The sequence below is a fragment of the Mytilus galloprovincialis genome, chromosome 1, assembly GCF_965363235.1.
Source record: "Mytilus galloprovincialis chromosome 1, xbMytGall1.hap1.1, whole genome shotgun sequence".
Classification (NCBI taxonomy): Eukaryota; Metazoa; Mollusca; class Bivalvia; order Mytilida; family Mytilidae; genus Mytilus; species Mytilus galloprovincialis.
Window position 1 is genome coordinate 78,915,865 of NC_134838.1, and position 23,950 is coordinate 78,939,814.

General features: G+C 31.0%; 1 long non-coding RNA gene across 1 annotated transcript; it reads right to left on the bottom strand.

The window, feature by feature from the left end:
* Positions 1-3,316: 3,316 nt before the first annotated feature.
* On the bottom strand, positions 3,317-23,950 carry LOC143085142 (uncharacterized). Its single transcript, XR_012981254.1, has 4 exons — positions 23,824-23,950; positions 6,484-6,658; positions 3,960-4,172; positions 3,317-3,420 (listed from the first exon to the last, which is right to left on the bottom strand). It is a non-coding gene; the product is annotated as an uncharacterized LOC143085142 (long non-coding RNA).

Here is a 23,950-nt window from a genome sequence, read left to right on the forward strand (position 1 = left end):
GTTTACCGCTGTATGTCTTTTAGACGTTTCTCATTGTTTGCCCTGCAAGGGCATTGTTAGTTTGTTTTCGACTTAAAGAGTTTGAACATCCATTTGGTATCTTTCGCCATTCTTTTATAAATAAGAAAAGAGATTATCTTAAAGAAGATCTACTCCACTCACAGACAATATCATAAGAATTTCAATATCTGAAAAGATAACAAATCAAATGAAAAAATAAATGCGAAAATACATAAATGTTTTACAACACAACACAAGTAAGCTAAACTAGACTGATACAGGGTTCGGTTTATGTTTTCATATACATGTAAAATTGTAAAATGAGATCAACTCAAAACTGATGTAACTGTAATAAACGTGTAGGACGGTACAATTGCATCGAACAACTCCCAAACAGTTAAAATAAAGAAATAACTGCTTTTATAAATTGTGAGTTGGATTGAGAGTTGTCTCATTTGCACTCATACCACATCTTCTTATATCTATACAATTAATTAGTTTACTCTTTTACATATCGATTATAGGATCGGAACGCATCTCAAACTATTTTACTCGTTTACTTGACGTCGAATGTTATAGCGACGTCTCTCCAACTATTTTATTTGTTTACGTGACGTCGACTTTTATAGCTACGTCTACGTTGAAAATATCTTCACGTGATATAAAACATCTCCTTATATTTGTACAACCTGAAGGAAAGATAGGGATATAGGGATAATGCTATCCCTGAACTTCTTCCTCGCACTTAGTGACTTTTATTAACTGGCTTAGGACTCCATGAGTTTTTTTTTGTCCGTTACAAAAATGCTCCCATTTAAAAGATCTGACCTACTTTGAATAGCATATTTTTTTAGAGAATTGTTTATTATTCTTTTCCTGAATAAACATCAAATAATGACAATTTATCAATTCATTTGATATTTATTTACTTTTTACTCTTATCATTCTCCTTTGTATAAATTGTTTAAAATAATTTTACTCACCATTAAATTTAAAAAAAGTTATTCGCCGTGTGATTTCCCATCGATTATGTAAATTATATAGCTACTCAGAGTAAATAGGAGGAAACAGAAGAGAACTGAAAACAACTACATACACATTAACATGATGTCTTAAGTCAAATGTTGCTAGGAAAGTCAACTATTACAATCAATGTGTTGAATGTGTGTTTTATGTTAAATTATTACACTTCTCGCTCAGGTTAGAGGGAAGGTTGGCGCTTGTAAAACGTTTTAACCTACTGAATTTTTATGCACCTGTCCTAATTCAGGATCATGTTGTTCAGTGTTTGTCATTTGTTGTTGTGGCTCATGATTTTTTCTCGTTTCTCGTTTATAATATAGATTAGATGTTTGAATTTGAATGATTTTACATTAGTTATTTGAGTCTCTCTATAGCTTCCAGTTCGGTGTGAACCAACGCTCCGTGTTAAAGGCCGTACTTTGACCTATAGTTATTCTAATGTATTATTAGAATGATAGCTTTAAATGAATTTTAAAATTCGTTTAAAAATGTATTCTGTATTTATCTCACTAGATAAAAATACAAATTTCATAAAGCATCCATTTATTACAGTAAAATGTATACGTTTATGATATAAAAGAAAAAGATATATAAAGAATAGCCATTACCGAGTTCATTGATTAGTTACCGTCACTATGATATACATTAGCATACGGTTAGTTTGATTAATAGTGTGTGTTGTAATACAAATTGATGAGAATGGTACATGTTTACCGTTTGACATAGTCTTAGTATGTCTGTATGTCTGTAAAACCTTAACCACCCAAATTTAAAAAAATAAAACATCGTCACGGTTATATATAATGAATCTTTAAATCATTAGGTAACGAGTTTCAGTTTCTGGTCAAACATGTAAAACCTCAACAACTTTGCAATTGGTTAGTTTTAGTTATCGAAAACCAGAAAGAAACAGCAGTACAAATACATTTAACAAAAGAAAGACAAAAATTATATTACAAGACAGAATCATAATCACTATGTCTAATACACGCCTATATTCAAATAAGAAAACATCAACCATCTAATAGTTTTACTTCTTGTGTTTCAAATCACTTGGTTAATGCAAAGTTATAATCTTTTGTGAAGTATTCGAATAGACAGTGTACATTGTTTCACATGTTTGATGTCGGGGCCGTTTTATAGCCGATTATATGGTATGAGGATTACTCTGTTGAAAGTCCTAGAGTGGTCATGAATGTTTGCTTCCACTTTTTTAAATCATACCACACCTTACCAGTTTTTATATCATACAATCTAATTGTGTTATTTTTTCGATGCAAAATTAAAATTAAGTACTTTGTCCGTCCAATTTTCAATACTCTTCTTATATTTTGGCCTCTAAATTTTTTTTATTCGGGCGTCACTGATAGATATGTTGAACACGAAACGAAAATATATTCTATCGAAAATACATGACATACTATATAGCTGCTTCTAAACATAGTCCATAATTTACAAATAGTTCACATTTTGAACGGACAGTCGTGTGAAGAGGATAATTCTCTTTGATCTCGAAAGTTTGTTAGCAAAAGTAAAACGTTAAGAAACAATAAATAAATATAATGACAGATCAAGCCTGGATTATTTAAATTTAACCTTCTAAATTGATTTGATTTAGACTGTAATTCAACTTGGAATGAATACAATAAAGTTTGCTTATCCCAGTAATACCTTATAAAAAAGGTATATTGCAGTAAAAGTGGACGGGGAGAAGCTGCGACACTTTCGATTGCGTTTTCTGGGGAAACTGCTAGCATTAAATATAAATAACCCAAATATAAGAGGGTGATATTATTACCCGAAAAATTATTGCCAACTAAGGAAAAGCTGAGCTTGATAATATTCTCTCGAGATGTTTTGATCTTCTCTATCCTGCCTCTCACCTTTCAGCTTTGTGTTGATCAATTTCAATCCTTATCTTCTTTTATTTTTGGATATTAATTTGAACCTGCCTAACATACACATAGTAACGTTACAGTTATTACTAAAATAATAGAAGCAAAATGTATCTTCTATTGTGAGAGTCTATGCAAAATGTCCCAGGACAAACCATAGAACTTGAGTATTGTCTTTAATCTAATTTTAATGTAAATTGTACAATTTAGAGACTAAAATCAACCCTTTTGTCACAAAGTTTTGTTCTCAACCGAACCTCATTATTTTGTTTTTATTATTATCAAATGGTATTATTTAAAGCTCAAACACATAAAACATAGGAATCAACTTTCATAGTCCTGACTTGGTACAGGCATTTCCTTATGTAAACAATGGTGGATTTGATCTAGTTGTAAAGCAAGTTGTGGATGAACATTCGCTAATGTTTGATTGTCAGAACCATCTAATCTTGATCGTTTAATTGATTTATTAATGATATCATTTGTACTGTAATACAGCCACCTGAATTCGAAAATAACACAATAAATAGAACTTGAGCGCATAATCATAAAATAGTATGTGGTATGAATTATCCATATTGGATAATTTTTAAAGGTTTTTATAAAATTGAGAATGGAAATGGGGAATGAGTCAAAGAGACAACAACCCGACCATAGAACAAACAGCAGAATGTCACCAATAGGTCTTCAATGCAGCGAGAAATTCCCGCACCCGCAGGCGTCGTTCAGCTGGCTCTTTTTATGTATGAATAAGGTGTGAATTAAACAGCATAATTACGTGAAAACAGTGCCATTAACGTCACGTTGTTTTGCAATCTAATGTTTTTACTGAATGTCCGTTGTCTACATATATTATCAAACAGTAATATTCCTTTTTTCTCTGCATAACTGTTCGATTCAGTTTAATATATTTTTTAAGATAATGTCGTGTAGGGGTACACAATCTGCTTCTTAATAGATACAATAGTTATCAAAGGTACCAGGATTATAATTTATTACGCCAGACTCGCGTTTCGTCTATAAAGCCAAACAAGTACAAACCTTTTCCTATGATCTAATGCGAGTGCATACACTTTACCATCATTCAGTATTTCTCTTTTATTTGTACCATCAAAATCACACCGATGTATTTTCCCAGTATTCCGTTCTGTCCAATAAACATGATTGTAGACAGGATCAATGGCCACACTTATCGGGTTATCTGCATCGGTCACGTTTGTGTAGATGTTACCTGGATTTTCTGGATAACGAAATCTTCAAATAAGATTTAGTATTGATTTATCGAAAACATTTCTATAAGGATTAAGATATTTAGTAAAGAATAAAATGTCTGAAAATAAAGAATAGTTAAGTTTCTAGCATACAGGGTAAGAACTTAGAGGGAAAAGTCATAGATATATGTACCCTGGCTTCCAGATACAGCAAAAAAAATGATTTCAAATACCTTGATAAGATCTACGTGGTGATGATTTGAAAATAACTACGCCCCTTAGAAAGCGAAGAATAGTAACACCACATTTTATTTCAAAGTACTTGAATCAAACGCCAACCTTCGATTTCAATGATAAAGTTCAATTTGTGAATGGCTTTTATTTTACATTTAAACAGTTCATTTTATCTGAAAAAAATGAATCTTAAACATGATAACTTTACAAGAGGGACTAAAGGTCCCAGAGGGTACCTTTAACTCATAGCTTGAAAATATACTGACAACGCCCTGGCTCAAAATAAAAAGACAAACAGACAAATAATAGTACAGAAGACACAACATAGAAAACTAAAGACTAAGCAACACGAACCCCACTAAAAACTGGGGATGACATCAGGTGCCCCGGAAGAGTAAAAGATATGCTAAGACTGTAACTCTAATATTTTTTTTTAGATATTTCGCGTTGTTAATTTAGTACTATTTGTCTTGCAGTCGATTCAATACTATTCAGCAACATTTCATACAATTTTGTATGTTATTATGTTTACAGTCCTTGGATGGTGAAAACTGCCAATTAAAAAGTGAATGGCCTTATAATGTATGGTGTAATTGTCTAATGAAGTTCGGTGAAGGTGTATGATGCATGGTGTATGAAATCGAGAATGATTATACGCATTTTATTGGATATAATGTTGATTCTTTCAATGTAAATGAATCGTACACAAAGAAAATTGAAATAATAAGAGGCGAATTATTTTCAATTCGAAAAAATAAATATCTTTTTACAAGAGTTTCATTTATTGTTTACCACACCATTGGTGGGGAAAAAAACACGTTGAATTCTACCATTTTTTATTACAAAAATATACTTTTTCAAATAATCAACCTGGAATATAGTATGAACAAACTATGATTTTCATTTTATGTTTCGGAACAATATAAGGTCTGGGTAATTTGATAAATTGATAAATGTAAAATAAGAATTCATTATAAGGAAGATGGAAATTTAAAGCGATTGTAAATCAATGACAGAAAGCTGAAGACTACAAAAAAGATAAACGACAGTGTTTAAATACAACATAGAAAACTAATGTCAGAGCAACATAAATCCTACAATAAAATAAACTACAAAAATTACAGGTGGTCTGACAGGTTGGCAGATCATGCACCCACTGTGGTCCCTTCGTATTACTCGTGTGAGTACAAATAATAAGTCTTATTTGTTGTTGTCATATTCGAAGAAAAACCTCGAGATTTAGAATTGGAAAAGTACTTCGTTACATGTGATAGATACACTATATAACGGTCAGCCAACTCATGATGGCGTCCGTAAATTTCTTAGTGAGATGATATCATTTATCTGGAAAGAGTTTCGTTTAAATGATTATGTGATATATTTTCATTCTTTTTATGGAGTCCCTGTACGAAGTTTGCAATATATGATTAACGAAACAAGTCGGGAAAAAGAGGAGCACAGTTGATTCCTTTTGGAATGCCATTTGTTCGTTGAAAAATATGCTCTCCAATCGTAAGGCATTTGTTGTCAATCAAGCATCTTTGATAATGATAGTGGTTTCTTCTTTAATTTAATTATTGGTCTTTATATTTGTATCGATGTAGACACAATACGACCAACTCTTTTAATTTGTCTTTAAGTTTTGGAAAGAATATACTATACAAATACATGGGATATATTTTGTTCCAAATGAATTACTTATATCTAATTATTCCTTTATCAAGCAGCTGATGTAATATGACCTATAGCTACACACACACGATGTTGTTTTGGCTTTATCTGCGTAAATATCAACATATCAGTGAGGTAGGACATGCTTCTTAGCAACATTTGGGTCTTAAAAGGTCGGTGTTACTTATGTATCCAAAGATTGGTTGAGTTTTTTTCCGAAATCATATCAGCGACCTCAAATTATTTGGAATAGTTTAAGAGAGGCGAAAGATACCAGAAGGTAATTCAAACCCAGCAGTCGAACATAGACTGACAACGACAAGACTAGAAAGAGGGAAAAGACTCAAAGACAAACAATAGTATATACAAAATACATTATAGATAACTAAAGACTGAGCAACACGAACCCAACTGACTTCAATGACAAAATCTTAGATCTGTAGACATACCTTGATATGTCGTCTTTATCTTCTCTAGCAAAATACATATATTTATTTGTATAATCGTAATCCATAGAATGCACGTTACTCTCTATATCAGTCAAAATATCTGATATTTCTTCAGTGTCAAGGTTTATTTCCTTAATTGCACTCGTGATCGAAAATATAAGCTTGTTTGGGAATGCTGGAATGTAAAATAAATTGAAAGATTCAAGATATTGATTTTCAAGTGGTCTTCACTCTTTGTTTTTTTTTTTATTAACAAACTGTTCCTATTTTACGCAATAAAAATAATGGCAGATTTAGTCAAAGTTTTTTCTTTACGATAGCTCATTACTTTATTATTCAACTACAAATATTTACCACATACCCTAGATATAAATTAACACATGTACAAAATATCTGGTTATCTTGGTTTTTGTTTTACATTAATACAACTATAAACGTTGATATTTTATCATTCACATTATCAACTTGCCGTGTCACTGCATGTATTATACCAGACACATATATACGTCTCTGATTATACATAAAATTTTCTTTTTTAAGAAACTGAGTACATCACTGCTGAACAATCACATATTCTAGGTGTATGCAAGGCGTTACGATGATTGCTATGATTGTCACATCAAAATTCAAGTTTTCTATAAATTGTTTACAATTATTTTGATAGTTACTGTAGCGAGTGTAGTAGTAAATATTTCTAATAAAATGACATTACTCGACATAACCGACCTATCTGACCGTATCTCGGCCTATTGGAGTGAAGGAAGACGTAGGGGAGCATAGACTGCATGAAGTTTTGGCTACTTGAATACATACTTTGTTGGAATAGATGTTGTTTAAGAATTAACACAAACTTCTATTTTAATTCTAAAATATTTTGTTATCAAATTTGAGATGATTTCATTGACAACAACCTTAAAGGGATCAACTACACTGTGGTAAAGCTGATGACCGTAACTGCATTCACGGTCATCCCAAGATGTCGGATGAAAAATTAGGTCAGTTTCTGTATTGTCTGTTAAAGTGTTTCTATATCATTTTCTTTACAAATCATACATTGAAACGATGTAAATTTATAAAAGAATCACTCGGAAATCACTAATTACTTCTGAGAAATGTGCATGAAACGGGAAATTCGATTTGAAAAAATCGCCAAGATGACCGTAAATCACAATCGAGATGACCGTAACAGAATCAGCGATTCATAACAAGGCTGACCGTAACTGCTTTTAAGACCAGACACAAGTTGGTTCCTTTTTCCTTTTTCCTTTTTCGATATTCAAATTTTGAAAATATTACAAGTCCAAACTGAATTTTTTTTTCCTTCAAAATTTTTTTTCCTCAAATTTTTTTTTTCCTCAAATTTTTTTTTCCTCAAATTTTTTTTTTCCTCAAAATTTTTTTTTCCTCAATTTTTTTTTTCCTCAATTTTTATTTCCTCAAATTTTTTTTTCCTCAAAATATTTTTCTTCAAATTTTTTTGTCATTTCCTTATTCGTTTTCTTTTCCTTTTTCGATTATCATCCTTATTTGATTTCCATTTCCTTATTCGATTTTCATTTCCTTATTCGATTTGCTTTTCCTTATTCGGTTTCTTCTTCCTTTTTCAATATTCATTTCCTTTTTCGGTTCCTATTTCCTTATTCGGTTTCTATTTCCTTATTGGATTTTCATTTCCTTATTCGATTTCCATTTCCTTATTCAATTTTCATTTCCTTATTCGGTTTCTTTTTCCTTTTTCAATATTCATTTCCTTATTCGGTTTCTATTTCCTTATTCAGTTTCTATTTCCTTATTGGATTTTCATTTCCTTATTGGATTTTCATTTCCTTATTCGATTTCCATTTCCTTATTCGATTTTCATTTCCTTATTCGGTTTCTTTTTCCTTTTTCAATATTCATTTCCTTTTTCGGTTTCTATTTCCTCATTCGGGCTCTATTTCCTAATTGGATTTTCGTTTCCTTATTCGATTTCCATTTCCTTATTCGATTTTCATTTCCTAATTCGGTTTCTTTTTCCTTTTTCAATATTCATTTCCTTTTTCGGTTTCTAGTTCCTTATTCGGTTTCTATTTCCTTATTGGATTTTCATTTCCTTATTCAATTTCCATTTCCTTATTCGGTTTCTTTTTCCTTATTCGGTTTCTTTTTCCTTATTCGGTTTCTTTTTCTTTTTTCAATTTTCATTTCCTTTTTCGGTTTCTATTTCCTTATTCGGTTTCTATAACCTTTTTCGATTTTCATTTCCTTATTCGGTTTCCATTTCCTTTTTCGATATTCAAATTTTGAAAAATATTACAAGTCCAAACTGATTTTTTTTTTCCTTCAAATTTTTTTTTCCTCAAAATTTTTTTTTCCTCAAAATTTTTTTTTCCTCAAATTTTTTTTTTTCCTCAAAATTTTTTTGGCTCAAAATTTTTTTTCCTCATTTTTTTTCCCTCAAATTTTTTTTTTCTCAAATATTTTTTTTTCCTCAAAATATTTTTCCTCAAAAAGTTTTTCTTCTAATTTTTTTTTCATTTCCTTATTCGTTTTCTTTTTCCTTTTTCGATTATCATCCTTATTCGATTTCCATTTCCTTAGTCGATTTTCACTTCCTTATTTGATTTTCTTTTCCCTATTCGGTTTCTTCTTCCTTTTTCAATATTCATTTCCTTTTTCGGTTTCTATTTCCTTATTCGGTTTCTATTTCCTTATTGGATTTTCATTTCCTTATTCGATTTCCATTTCCTTATTCAATTTTCATTTCCTTATTTGGTTTCTTTTTCCTTTTTCAATATTCATTTCCTTATTCGGTTTCTATTTCCTTATTCAGTTTCTATTTCCTTATTGGATTTTCATTTCCTTATTCGATTTCCATTTCCTTATTCGATTTTCATTTCCTTATTCGGTTTCTTTTTCCTTATTCGGTTTCTATTTCCTAATTGGATTTTTCGTTTCCTTATTTGATTTCCATTTCCTTATTCGATTTTCATTTCCTAATTCGGTTTCTTTTTCCTTTTTCAATATTCATTTCCTTTTTCGGTTTCTAGTTCCTTATTCAGTTTCTATTTCCTTATTGGATTTTCATTTCCTTATTCAATTTCAATTTCCATATTCGGTTTCATTTTCCTTATTCGGTTTCTTTTTCCTTATTCGGTTTCTTTTTCCTTATGCGGTTTCTTTTTCCTTTTTCAATATTCATTTCCTTTTTCGATTTCTAGTTCCTTATTCAGTTTCTATTTCCTTATTGGATTTTCATTTCCTTATTCAATTTCAATTTCCTTATTCGGTTTCTTTTTCCTTATTCGGTTTCTTTTTCCTTATTCATTTTCTTTTTCCTTTTTCAATATTCATTTCCTTTTTCGGTTTCTGTTTCCTTATTCGGTTTCTATTTCCTTATTTGGTTTCTATTTCCTTATTTGGTTTCTATTTCATTATTGGATTTTCGTTTCCTTATTCGATTTTCATTTCCTTCAAGTCCAAACTGATTTTTTTTTTCTCCTTCAAAATTTTGTTTCCTCAAAAAAAATTTTCCTCAATTTTTTTTTTTCCTCAAATTTTTTTTTCCTCAAATTTTTTTTTCCTCAATTTTTTTTTCCTCAAATTTTTTTTTCCTCAAAATTTTTTTTCCTCAATTTTTTTTCCCTCAAATTTTTTTTTCCTCAAAATATTTTTCCTCAAAAAGTTTTTTTCGTTTCCTTATTCGTTTTCTTCTTCCTTTTTCGATTATTTATAGTATAACTAATCGCCGTATTTGTATATCAAAAATAAGACAACGCGTGACCGAACGACGCATGGATTAAACGAGCTGATATTGATGTCTCGGGATGATACGAAATATGATACGGATTTTGCCATGTATTATACGCTTTATCATATGTTTCAACAGAAGAGTATTATATGAACTGTTTTCTGTTCCATAGCACTGGGTTACCTTCAGTTCTACTTCTGTCTTGTTTCAAAGGCCTTAAAAGAACTGCTCAATTACTAATCCGAAGCACCTTGGTTACCTTACAATTTGCGTGCTGTTGTTTTAAAAATACTTTGTTTATTTTTGTATTTTTTATAGTTGCATTTAGTGTGCCAAAAATATGAAAACTTGACGTTCGTGACGTCACATACAATATGAAAACGACGTTCGTGACGTCACATACCAAACAATGACGTCATTAAACAAAATTTTGAGGAAAATTTTTCATAAGCAAAAAAAAAATCCAAAACTGACTTTATGTAAAAAAAAAAAAAAAAAAAGTAGGGGTGTGATAAAGGGTATGCGATGAAGGGTAAGGGTGTGATAAAGGGTATGCGATAAAGGGTGCGCACCAAAGTTGCGCGATACGGATTAAACAGCAGGCTATTTATCAAACATGCAAAACTACTGTATATACTACTAAACATATGATAAAAGGATATATTGACCTGAAAGAAGTATATTGACTGAGAACGTAGTCCGAGGTCGATATACTTCTTTGGGTCGATATATCCTGTATTGACCTCATACAAAGGCTATATTTGTTATATTATTAATTTCCGACCATATTTGTATCAAAATCGTCATTTGATTTTTTGTTGGAATTTTATAGATATCATATTGTCTCCTTAACAATACAAAATATTAGTTGTTATTTCAATTGCTTTTTTTTTTGTTTGTTTGTCATCTTAAGTATTTGAAGATTTTTTCCGTCAAATAATCGATCACAGATATCATCTGTTTCAAAACGTTAAGATCGTTTAACAATATCCTGAAATTCAATACATGACGTCACAAAGTTTATCGGTTTTATATTTTCTAAAAATAACCGTGCAATATGCTTTTTGCCGTACAATATGCTTTTTGCGATATCCGCCGTTTTCTCTCTACCTTCGAAAATATAGTTTAACATGTGACTATCCCTAAACGAATCAAATTTGTTAAAATATACAAATTAATAATATTATTCCGTATCATGTTTTTGTGACGTCAAATAAGTTGACCCGGCCTTAATAACTTTGACCCTGACATATCAGCGACGTCATAATGTTTGAACCGACGTTAATAACTTTGACCCGAACTTATCAAGCCATCTTTTGTGTGCTGGTGAAACAAAGAAAACACTTCCGAAACACGCAAATATAGCCCGATAAATCGATTATCAGATTATCTGCATATTGATATTGTAAAATATCAGCTGCTTGACATTATATGAAGGCTAGTTGATCTCGTTCGCTACGCTCACTTGACAAAAAGCTTCATATTATGTCTCGCAGCTGATATTTTACGATATCAACATGCAGATAACCTGATAATCGGTACTTATTGTATGACGTCAGAGAGTGAAATAACCACGTTTATTTCACATGTGAAATTATCGGTTTTTATTTAACTGGGAAATCAATGTAATTCATTGCAACCAATGTAATAACATTCCTTATTCGGTTTCTTTTTCCTTATTCGATTTTCATTTCCTTATTCGGTAACTTTTTACTTATTCGGTTTCTATTTTCTTATTTGGTGTCTATTTCCTTATTCAATTTTCATTTCCTTATTCGGTTTCTATTTCCTAATTCAATTTTCATTTTCTTATTCGGTAACTTTTTCCTTATTCGATTTTCATTCCTTGTTCGGTTTCTATTTCCCCATTGGGTTTTTATTTCATTGTTATAATATTAGATTTCCATTTCCTTATTGGGTTTCTATTTCTTTATTCAGTTTCTATTTCCTTATTCAATTTTCATTTCCTTATTACTCTTTATCGTTAAAAAAGGGTTCACCAATTCAGACAAAAATGAGATCTTTCTAGTATACAATGAAAAACGAACTGGAAAGTCTATATGAGACATCAAAATGTTGTAACAGTGGCGGATCCAGAAGGGGGTTTCGGGGGCTGGAACCTCCCTTTTTCGGCCGATCAATGCATTTGAATAGGGACATATAGTTGGAACCCGCTCCCTTTTTAAAATGGCTGGATCTGCCCCTATATAAGATGTGCATTTATAAGCTGTTTCGTAAGAACAAATGTCCCTACGTAACAATACATGATAGATTATGAAATGCCAGCGTATTCCCGAGTTTGATATTACATGCCCCGTTTTTTACTCCTTTTACAGAAGCGACAAATGACAACCTAAGTAGCCAGGTCAATAATTTTCTATATATAGATCGGAATTCCTTCTGGTTATTTAAAAGACTCTGATTAATATCGGTTAGGGAAATATTTTCCGGAACTTTATATAAATAAAAAAAGAATAGGATATCGTGACTAAGTGATGAAAACATCGGGTTATTCAATGAAATATGACTTATAGTGGAGGGGGCATTAAGTTTTTTCAGCTTTGTCTGTGTGTATGTCCGTACGTCAAAAAATTAGTTTTTGTTCTTTTATCTTGAGTTTGCCTCAACAAAATGTTAAGAAACTTATACACAATCCGTATTACAACAAAATACAGATCACATTTGAATTTTGGTGGCGTCATTTATACCATTCTAGGGTTATGCGCCTTAACAAATTAAAAAAAAAAAATACTGATTTTTGTGTTTCCGTTTTCTTTCATAAGTTTGCCCGACATCAAAATCAAGACATATACACAATACATTTGCAGTAAAGAAACAGCGTCTTTATTGCTGTTCTCTTGACAAATACATTGAGATCTTTTACACAGAGAAATCATGCTCGTTTCAATGAAAGTTGAAAGACAGTCCCTAGCACCGGTTTGAGCAGAATTGTTTGCTAAAGTCAATATCGTCACAGTTGTATGTGGCATAGAAGACACACATATGCGAGGCAATATGAACAATTTAATATGAACAGCTGGCAAAGGCTACTTGGCAAAATCTGTCATGGATTGCCCGACTATTTCACTTATACATTAGTATAAAACGAGACACATTTAAAGTGAAATACAGGGTAAGTTACTAGAGGTTGTATGTATATATATAATCCCTCAAAAATGAAGTTTTAGGTGGTATGTACATATGATTAACTAAGAGTGTTCCGTCCTGCCTGTCGGTTTGTCCATAGATCTGGGAAGTACTAGAACACTACATTATGTAGGTGGTCTTTTTACCGGGCACAGAAAAAAATCCATCATACTTGTCATTTTTACCGCGCTGAAGTACGTCCATTATTCATTATTCATTATTCAAAATTCAATAATGAATAATGAACTAGTTCACTATTCACTATTCAATGTTAAGTAATGAATGATGAAATAGTTTAGGTTTCATTATTCAAGTTGGAGCGGTGAATAGTGAAATAAAAATAACTGACACTAGCTAAATTCCGTATTTTTAAATTCGTCATTTTAGTGTTATCAAACGATCATTCAAATTATTATAAAAAAACACTCTGTAAATCTTTAATTTCATTTATTTATTTAGTTTCGGAGGATATAAACTTATGGCTTTTTCTTAACTATTTTTAAAAGAAATTCCATGTATGAACAACCTGAATACCAAAACATATATATATATATATATCAAAATTAAAATACTCTACGTTGTCTTTTTTTATTTTCTTTGGACCTTTGCTATTCTTCATCCTCTGATTAAAGATATAACAAGTTGATTGTGCAGCAATGACCATTAGAGGGGTCACGGAGGACCTAAATGACAAAACACGCGTGAAAATTAAAGAATAGACAATTTTGAATAATGAAATGGATATTTTGAATAATTGAATGGACTGCTGTTACCCTTCAGCCCCGAATAATAGATAAACCTTATAACTCATTCGTAAGCTTATTAAGAGAGGAGCAAAAGGTATATAGTCAATATGTTCCGCAACGCATATAAGAGGAGTACCGACGGACTTAATATCGAAATACGCGTGAACATTGAGAAATAGCTTATTTTGTATAATGGAACGGACTGCTGCAACCCGTCAACTCCTAATTACGATAAAAATTATACACCAATAAAAAGCTTATTGATAGAGAAATACACTGATAATAAACAATATGTGCGGCAATGACCATTAGAGGGGTTACGGAGGACCTAAATGCCAAAACACGCGTGAAAATTAGAAAATAGCCAATTTTGAATAATGAAATGGATATTTTGAATAATTGAATGGACTGCTGTGACACTTCAGCCCGTATTTACAGATAAACTTTATACCTCATTCGAAAGCGTATTAAGAGAGGAACAAAAGGTATATAATCAATATATTTCGCAACGTTCATAACAAACGACATTGTGTGTACTCGATTATGCTTTCAAACAACCGTTGCAAGTAGTAACCGTTGCAACGAACGGTTTGTGATTAAGATTTATTTCCCTTGAAATTGCACAGACATAAACAAGCTAAAAATAAAATATTTTCATATTTTTTTTCAAATAATCGCCTGTTATACAGATACAACAGTTTAAATTGAATAAGTTGGCAATTTTTTGAAGTAGACTTTCAAAACCATGATAGAATAAGAGCTATTTTAACATATAAAATCGGCCTTATTGAAAATGTATATTATGATAAACATAAATACAAAACCTTTTTTAATACAAATATGTAACAAGGACTGTGAAGGTCTTATAACTTCACAATTCTAATACAACAATTGGATGTTTTAATAGCCAGTCAAGGTCGTTGAAAACTTCTAGTTGTTGTATTACAACTGTGAAACAAGGACTGTGAAGGTCTATTAAATTAACCAATTGTGAGTTTCCACTTAAACATAGTACAACATATGCGTACTGCATACGCGAAAGCTGAAACTATGCATTTTATTAGAAACAAATACATATTTAAGATAGATTAAGTCCGATGCCTCGTGTTAAGAGAAAGTCATGCTCTTTGTACGTTAAGAACCCTTACAACAACTCTTTGAGGGGTTCGTAGGTTACCTGATGCAAGGCAAAATTCATGTCCCTATCCAATATACCCTCATCTTCCTGTGGCAGTCAAAATTTCCCTGATCATCATCCCGGATGGCCTCAATTATTACGAGACCTACCTATTGTATTTATTGTTAAATTGTTCTCGTCCTGAATATTCATGAAATATTTGCCACTGAACGTTGAGAAACCAACAATCAATCAATCAATATATTTTCAGCATTTTCAAAATAAATCGTAATACACACGTATGCGATATTTAACCAATAAAGGTGGAAGGAAAGCTTCAATTAAAAGATCGTTTATAAGATATTTAAAGAATACAATGTCAGTACAATTTAATTAATAATTATTCTAGTCTTTTTAATTCTATGATGATTAATTATTTAGTCTAGGATGCATGATTTCGTTTATTATTTGTTTTTGGCTTTGAACTAGCTGTTAAATAACTGGAAAAACTCTCAGATATGTACCAGGCCACGTACACTCTGTGTTTTAGCAAGGTGTATTTCTATTTGTATCTCATGATCTGAGTTAAGTCAGGCTTAAGTCTTTTTCAACTGATTTTTATAGTTCGCTCTTATGTTGTACTGTTACACCAATGTCAAAGTTACATGTTTAACGCCGCCACATTATGTATGTATATGTGCCTATCCCAAGTCAGGAAACTGTAAATTAATTCAGTGGTTCTTGTTTGTTGCTGTGTTACATATTTGTTTTTCGTTCATATTTTGTACATAAATTAGGCCGTCAGTTTTCTTGTTTGAAATTTGTTAGCACTTGACATTTCGGAGACTTTTAAAGCGGACTATGCGGGATGGGCTTTGTTCAATGTTGAAGGCCGTACGGTGGTCTATTATAGTTGTTTATTTCTGTGTCATTTGGTCTCATGTTGAGAACACATGCACTTGCCTCAGACAAGTGCCTGTGGTGGAGAGTTGTCTCATTGGCAATTATGTCATATCTTCCTTTTTATATTGGTGTTTTTCATCGACGACAGAATAGGCAAATATGTCTTATTTATCAATAAATTGTCAGTTACTTTTATTTGGAATGCATTTCAAGAAAAAAGTCTCAAGTTGTTGATAAAATAAAAACATGAGAAGAGTGTCCTTTTCTCACTGAGTCAATGCAAAATCTCAAGTTTCCAATCATCAAAACAAAATCTTTTGATGAAACGACCGAAATTTATTGTTTAATATTTAATGTCTAATTTCAAAATCATGCAAGAAATAATTATACAATGAAATTAACACAAATTTGACACGTTAACGAATATAGATAAGAAACAAAAGAATAATACCAATACCAATCACAAACGCAAATCTATATTTAGAATATTAAAGTCCTGTCAACTCAGTTCGTTTAAGGTCTGTTTGATTCATTCTCTTATGTACCACTAAATAATTTCATAGGGAATCATAAACAAAGTGTTCTAGAAACGTTGAAATCGTTATCAAATAAAACGTGAAGCTAGTTTTTTTGCTGATATGCATTTCAATTCTTTTGATGTTATCATGATGAATGAAATGACCTCATTCATTAAATGATTTCTCCAAAACAGCACCAACCGTTGAGTTACGTACCAACCGTACCAGATACGTAGCAAATCGGGAAACCTCTAGTAGAAGAGTACCGACGGACTTAAATATCAAAATACGCATGAACTTTGAGAAATGGCTTATTTTGAATAATTGAACGGACTGCCTTAACCCATCTGCTCATATTATACACCAAATTAAAGCCTATTAGCAGCCGATCAAAATAGCAGCCACTTCAGTTTTTCAAAATTTGAATATCGAAAAAGGAAATCGAAACCGAATAAGGAAATGAAAATCGAAAAAGGAAAAAGAAAACGAATAAGGAAACTAAAAAAAGTCTTCTGAAAAAAATTTTGAGAAAAAAAAAATTTTGAAAGAAAAAAATATTCAGTTTGGAATTGTAATATTTTTTTAAAATTTGAATATCGAAAAAGGAAATGGAAACTGAATAAGGAAATAGAAACCGAATAAGGAAATGAAAATCGAATAAGGAAAAAGAAACCGAATAAGGAATGATAATCGAAAATGGAAAAAGAAAACGAATAAGGAAACAAATGTTGAAGGAAAAAAAAATTCAGTTTGGACTTGTAATATTTTTCAAAATTTGAATATCGAGGGAAAAAAAATTTGAGGAAAAATATTTTGAGGGAAAAAAAATTTTGAGGAAAAAAAAATTGAGAAAAAAAAATTTTGAGGAAAAAAAAATTTGAGGAAAAAAAATTTTGAGGAAAAAAAAATTTGAGGAAAAAAATTTTGAAGGTAAAAAAAATTCAGTTTGGACTTGTAATATTTTTCAAAATTTGAATATCGAAAAAGGAAATGGAAACCGAATAAGGAAATGAAAATCGAAAAAGGAAATAGAAACCGAATAAGGAAATAGAAACCGAAAAAGGTAATGAATATTGAAAAAGGAAAAAGAAACCGAATAAGGAAAAAGGAACCGAATAAGGAAAAAGAAACCAAATAAGGAAATGGAAATTGAATAAGGAAATGAAAATCCAATAAGGAAATAGAAACCGAATAAGGAACTAGAAACCGAAAAAGGAAATGAATATTGAAAAAGGAAAAAGAAACCGAATTAGGAAATGAAAATTGAATAAGGAAATGGAAATCGAATGAGGAAACGAAAATCCAATTAGGAAATAGAAACTGAATAAGGAAATGGAAATCGAATAAGGAAATGAAAATCCAATAAGGAAATAGAAACTGAATAAGGAAATAGAAACCGAATAAGGAAATGAATATTGAAAAAGGAAAAAGAAACCGAATAAGGAAATGAAAATTGAATAAGGAAATGAAAATCCAATAAGGAAATAGAAACCGAATAAGGAAATAGAAACCGAAAAAGGAAATGAATATTGAAAAAGGAAGAAGAAACCGAATAAGGAAAAGAAAATCGAATAAGGAAATGAAAATCGAATAAGGAAATGGAAATCGAATAAGGATGATAATCGAAAAAGGAAAAAGAAAACGAATAAGGAAATGAAAAAAAAATTAGAAGAAAAACTTTTTGAGGAAAAATATTTTGAGGAAAAAAAAAATTTGAGGAAAAAAAATTTTGAGGGAAAAAAAAATTGAGGAAAAAAAAATTTTGAGGAAAAAAAAATTTTGAGGAAAAAAAAAAATTTAAGGAAAAAAAATTTTGAGGAAAAAATTTTTTTGAGGAAAAACAATTTATAGCAAAAAAAAAATTCAGTTTGGACTTGTAATATTTTTCAAAATTTGAATATCGAAAAAGGAAATGGAAACCGAATAAGGAAATGAAAATCGAAAAAGGAAATAGAAACCGAATAAGGAAATAGAAACCGAAAAAGGTAATGAATATTGAAAAAGGAAAAAGAAACCGAATAAGGAAAAAGGAACCGAATAAGGAAAAAGAAACCGAATAAGGAAATGGAAAATGAATAAGGAAATGAAAATCCAATAAGGAAATAGAAACCGAATAAGGAACTAGAAACCAAAAAAGGAAATGAATATTGAAAAAGGAAAAAGAAACCGAATTAGGAAATGAAAATCGAATAAGGAAATGGAAATCGAATAAGGAAACGAAAATCCAATTAGGAAATAGAAACTGAATAAGGAAATAGAAATCGAAAAAGGAAATGAATATTGAAAAAGGAAAAAGAAACCGAATAAGGAAATGAAAATTGAATAAGGAAATGGAAATCGAATAAGAAAATGAAAATCCAATAAGGAAATAGAAACTGAATAAGGAAATAGAAACCGAATAAGGAAATGAATATTGAAAAAGGAAAAAGAAACCGAATAAGGAAATGAAAATTGAATAAGGAAATGAAAATCCAATAAGGAAATGAAAATCCAATAAGGAAATAGAAACCGAATAAGGAAATAGAAACCGAAAAAGGAAATGAATATTGAAAAAGGAAGAAGAAACCGAATAAGGAAAAGAAAATCGAATAAGGAAATGAAAATCGAATAAGGAAATGGAAATCGAATAAGGATGATAATCGAAAAAGGAAAAAGAAAACGAATAAGGAAATGAAAAAAAAATTAGAAGAAAACTTTTTGAGGAAAAAAAAAATTGAGGAAACAAAATTTTGAGGAAAAAAAAAATTTGAGGAAAAAAAATTTTGAGGGAAAAAACATTTTTTAGGAAAAAAAATTTTGAAGGAAAAAAAATTTTGAAGGAAAAAAAAATTCAGTTTGGACTTGTAATATTTTTCAAAATTTGAATATCGAAAAAGGAAAAAGGAAAAAGGAACCAACTTGTGTCTGGTGCTTTTAAGATGACCGTAATTTGTAAATGATGACCGTAACTTTTAAAGGATGACCCTCAATTCTAAGAAATATCCGTAATTATACAACTATCTTTTTGTATGAAATGATTGCCAAAAGACATGCAAATGAACAGGAAAGGAAAACATGCCACAAAAGCGCGATAAAATGACACCTTACAAGCATTATAAAAAAAATGGGGTGCACAGCCTTCAACTGCTCGACAAAAGATTTTTGTTTGTTTCTGGGATTCCTTTTAATGACATATAATAAATACACATTTTTAAAAATGCCAAAAAATTGCATGTACACCCATTGATATTATATCGTCTTTCATTTTGTCGTGCAAATAAAATAACAGAAACATTTTGAAAATATCATTCGAATAAACCAGTGAAGGTGAGCTCCAGCAAAGTAGATCCTTAAAATAGTATTGTACGAAAAGCGTATCACAAGGCGGAACGTTGTCAATTTGTGTATATACAGAAATGTTATTCATACAGTCAGGATTCTACTTCTTCAAAATTATCTCCCCATTACGCCAGTTCATGCCCACAATCGTAGAAATGGAAGCCATTGTAGGGATGACGCTCTGCCAATTTTGCTCTTGAAAACTGATAAATTTATCCACATAGCACCATTACGATCGATCGTTATATGTCAGTTATATTTTAAAAGAAAAATGTATCTACTAGCTAATGAGCATTAGTTAATGATCTTGTCTGCATTGATTCAACTTAAAAATATTGTCTGTTCGGATGTCAGATGGAATTTTTGAAAATTCTTAAGCATTTAAAAAAATTCTAATTAAATATTTCGTGGAAGGGCAGACTAAACATTTTCAGTGGTTGAAGATTATAAACCCTAGTTATCACACACAAGAAAATCTTATTTTTTCGAAGATATCCATTTTCATCATCCAAATTAAAAGACTGTCGTCAAGTACTTTTAGAAAAAATAGTTATTCGAACACACCTACTCTGTTTTTGTGATTCATTAGATAGGTATCTCACTTGACCCATATATTTCATCTTTTCGTACTGTCATTTTTTTACGTTATAAAGTCAACCTGTAGCTTTGATATATAATAATGATAGAATCTGAAGCGAGATGATATATAAAATACTCTTGCTTTGTACGTTTTAAAGACAAAATATACACCCCAAACATGCCCTAACATAAAAAGGTGCACTCGATTTTTCTCTTTTCGATTCAATCGTTACCTGTTTTGGGGAATTTTTTCTTGATTCACATAATGGAAGGGCAGACACGAAAATTTCTGAACTAAAGATTGATATGTTCTCCGTCCGTGATGAAAAAAATCGGAGGTTCTGCATTTTCTACATCCAACTTTAGATACTATATATAAAAAAGAAGATGTGGTATTATTGCCAATGAGACAACTATCCAGAAAAGACCAAAATGACACAAACATTAACAACTATAGGTAACCATAAGGCCTTCAACAATGAGCAAAGCCCATACCGCATAGTCAGCTATAAAAGGCCCCGATAAGAACCATGTCGTCGACTTTATATCTTATTGTTTTGCATTACTATGTAATAGATACATTGAAAACTTATGCAAATGGTGTTTTTAAAATAAGAAAATTGTCGTTTTATTTGTTTCTATTAACTTTTTAAAATTTTGTTACTATATCAAACATTATAGTTAACATTTATCGCTTTCTTGATAAACACAGAGCTTCGATTCTTTTGTTCTATTTCAAAAGTGTTTCCGCCTGTATATATCAAGACAAATTAAGATTTTAATCTGCTTCATCTGGAACCATACACATGGGCTCGATTACCAAATATTCGTATGTATTATTAATGTTTTTAATGCTCCGGATCCATTTATTGGCATTATGTTTTTCTGGTCTGTGCGTACGTTCGTCCTTTCGTCTGTTTGTTTGTCCGTTTGTCCAGCTTCAAGTTAAATAAAATTGAAACTTAGTACACATTTTCCCTATGGTATGATCTTTTTAATTCTAAAGCCAAATTACAGTTTTATCCCATTTTCATAGTCCACTAAACATAGAAAATGATAGTGTAGATGAGGCATCTGTGTACTAGGGACACATTCATGTTTCTTCAAATTTTCGTCGTATCGCTGTCAATTTGTGTTAAAATTTTAACGTCGATATCAATAAATATTTCTTGGTTTACGAAATATGCAATTTACTATCATTGTTATAAATCCTAAATATGTCTAATTATATTATAGTTCAAAACAAGAGGCTGTCACAACGACAGCAAACCGGATTTATTAATATTTATTTGTGTCCTGGCAATATCACAAGAACCATTACTGATGAATGGTGAAAGTGAAAATCGTCAATATCAAATTTGACCTCCATTTTGTCATAAGTATCAACATCTTAAAATTTGAAAAGCTTAGATTGAATGGTTCATGAGTAAATGCAACAACGTGAATGGAAACGCCATTTCACAATCTTTCAAGAACCATAACTCCTGAACTGTAAAAGTCAAAATCGTCATTATTGAACTTGACCTCTAATTTGCCATCAGTAACAACATATAAAAATTTCAAAAGCTTTGGTTGAATGGTTCATGAGAAAATGCACGGACACGACTGGAAACACCATTTTTCAATCTTTCAAGAACCATAACTCCTGAACGGTAAAAGTAAAAAGCGTCATTATTGAACTTGACCTCCATTTTGTCATCAGTAACAACATATTAAAATTTCAAAAGCTTAGGTAGAACATTTCATGCGTAAATGCACGGAAACGACTGGAAACTCCATTTTTCAATCTTTCAAGAACCATAACTCCTGAACGGTAAAAGTCAAAATCGCCACTATTAAACTTGACCTCCATTTTGTCATCAGTAACAACATATTAAAATTTGGGAAGCTTAAGTAGAACAGTGCATGAGTAAATGCACGGACACGACTGGAAACTCCATTTTTCAATCTTTCAAGAACCATAACTCCTGAACGGTAAAAGTCAAAATCGCCATTATTGAACTTGAACATTTAGTTGTTAGTAACAACATATTAAAATTTTAAAAGCTTTGGTTGAACGGTTCATGAGTTAATGCACGGACAACATTTGATTGCCGCCCGAAACCGCCGCGCCCGCCCGCCCGTCCGCCATACATCCTCAAATCAATAACCGACATTTTTGTCACAAAAATCCGGTTAAAAAGAAATTGATGAAACATATTTATATCCGCTAACCGAGCCCTTATTGAGATCGACAAACTCAACAAAAAAGCTTTGAATACAATACGGATATTTCTTAGAATTGATGGTCATCCTATAAAAGTTACGGTCGTCCTATATAAATTACAGTCAGTCTTTACAAATTACGGTCATCCTTTACAAGTTACGGTCATCTTTTTACCAATCACGGTCATCCTTGTTTTATGTTACGGTCATCTTGAAAATATTTTGATTATGATTTACGGTCATCTTAACGATTTTTTCAAATCGAATTTCCCGTTTCATGCACATTTCTCAGAAGTAATTAGTGATTTTCGTGTGATTCTTTTATAAATTTACATCGTTTCAATGTATGATTTGTAAAGAAAATGATATAGAAACACTTTAACAGACAATACAGAAACTGACCTAATTTTTCATCCGACATCTTGGGATGACCGTGAATGCAGTTACGGTCATCAGCCTTACCCCAGTGAACTAGTTCAGTTACCGGTAATCAAATACACCGATCATTACTTCGTCATTTCACTTGGACCATATATTTATCTCTCAAACGATGAGTTCTTAAATCTTATAAATCAAAATTAAGATTGAACAAATAAAAATAGTTGAATCTGAAGCGTAACATTATGCATATTCGCATTTGTAAGTTATAAGATTAAGAAAAGAATTTCAAACACACCGGAATGTGAAAGGTGTACACGACTTGTCATTAGTTTTTTCTTTTATCATACTTCTTTAATTTATTTCAAGATACTTTTGAGGAAACATATGATTACACTTTACCGAAGCAGTTACGTGATCTTATGTCAGTAAAAAAAAGGCGTGAATCTGGAAATCCACGTGATAACTAAAAATGCAATATTTCTATCATTTTTCCTCATGAAAAAAATATTTCATATTGACAAAATTCCAGTGTGTGATTTTAAAAGTCTTGAAATACTTTGTTCAAACTTCAGCGACGTATTCAATGAAAGTTGATGGTTAGCTATAACCCGTCCCATTACGTCCGTGTCATTTTATTGGAAATCTCTATTAAAAGCGTTATTAATGATTTATTAAATTGTAATGTACATTTCTCACCTTCATTTATAAGGCAGACAATAATCATCAATTCATTCAAAATTATCTTATACCATTTCATGTTGGTGATCATTGGAAATACATTTACTCGCCAAATTAACCTATCTTTCTTTGAAGTGAAAACATC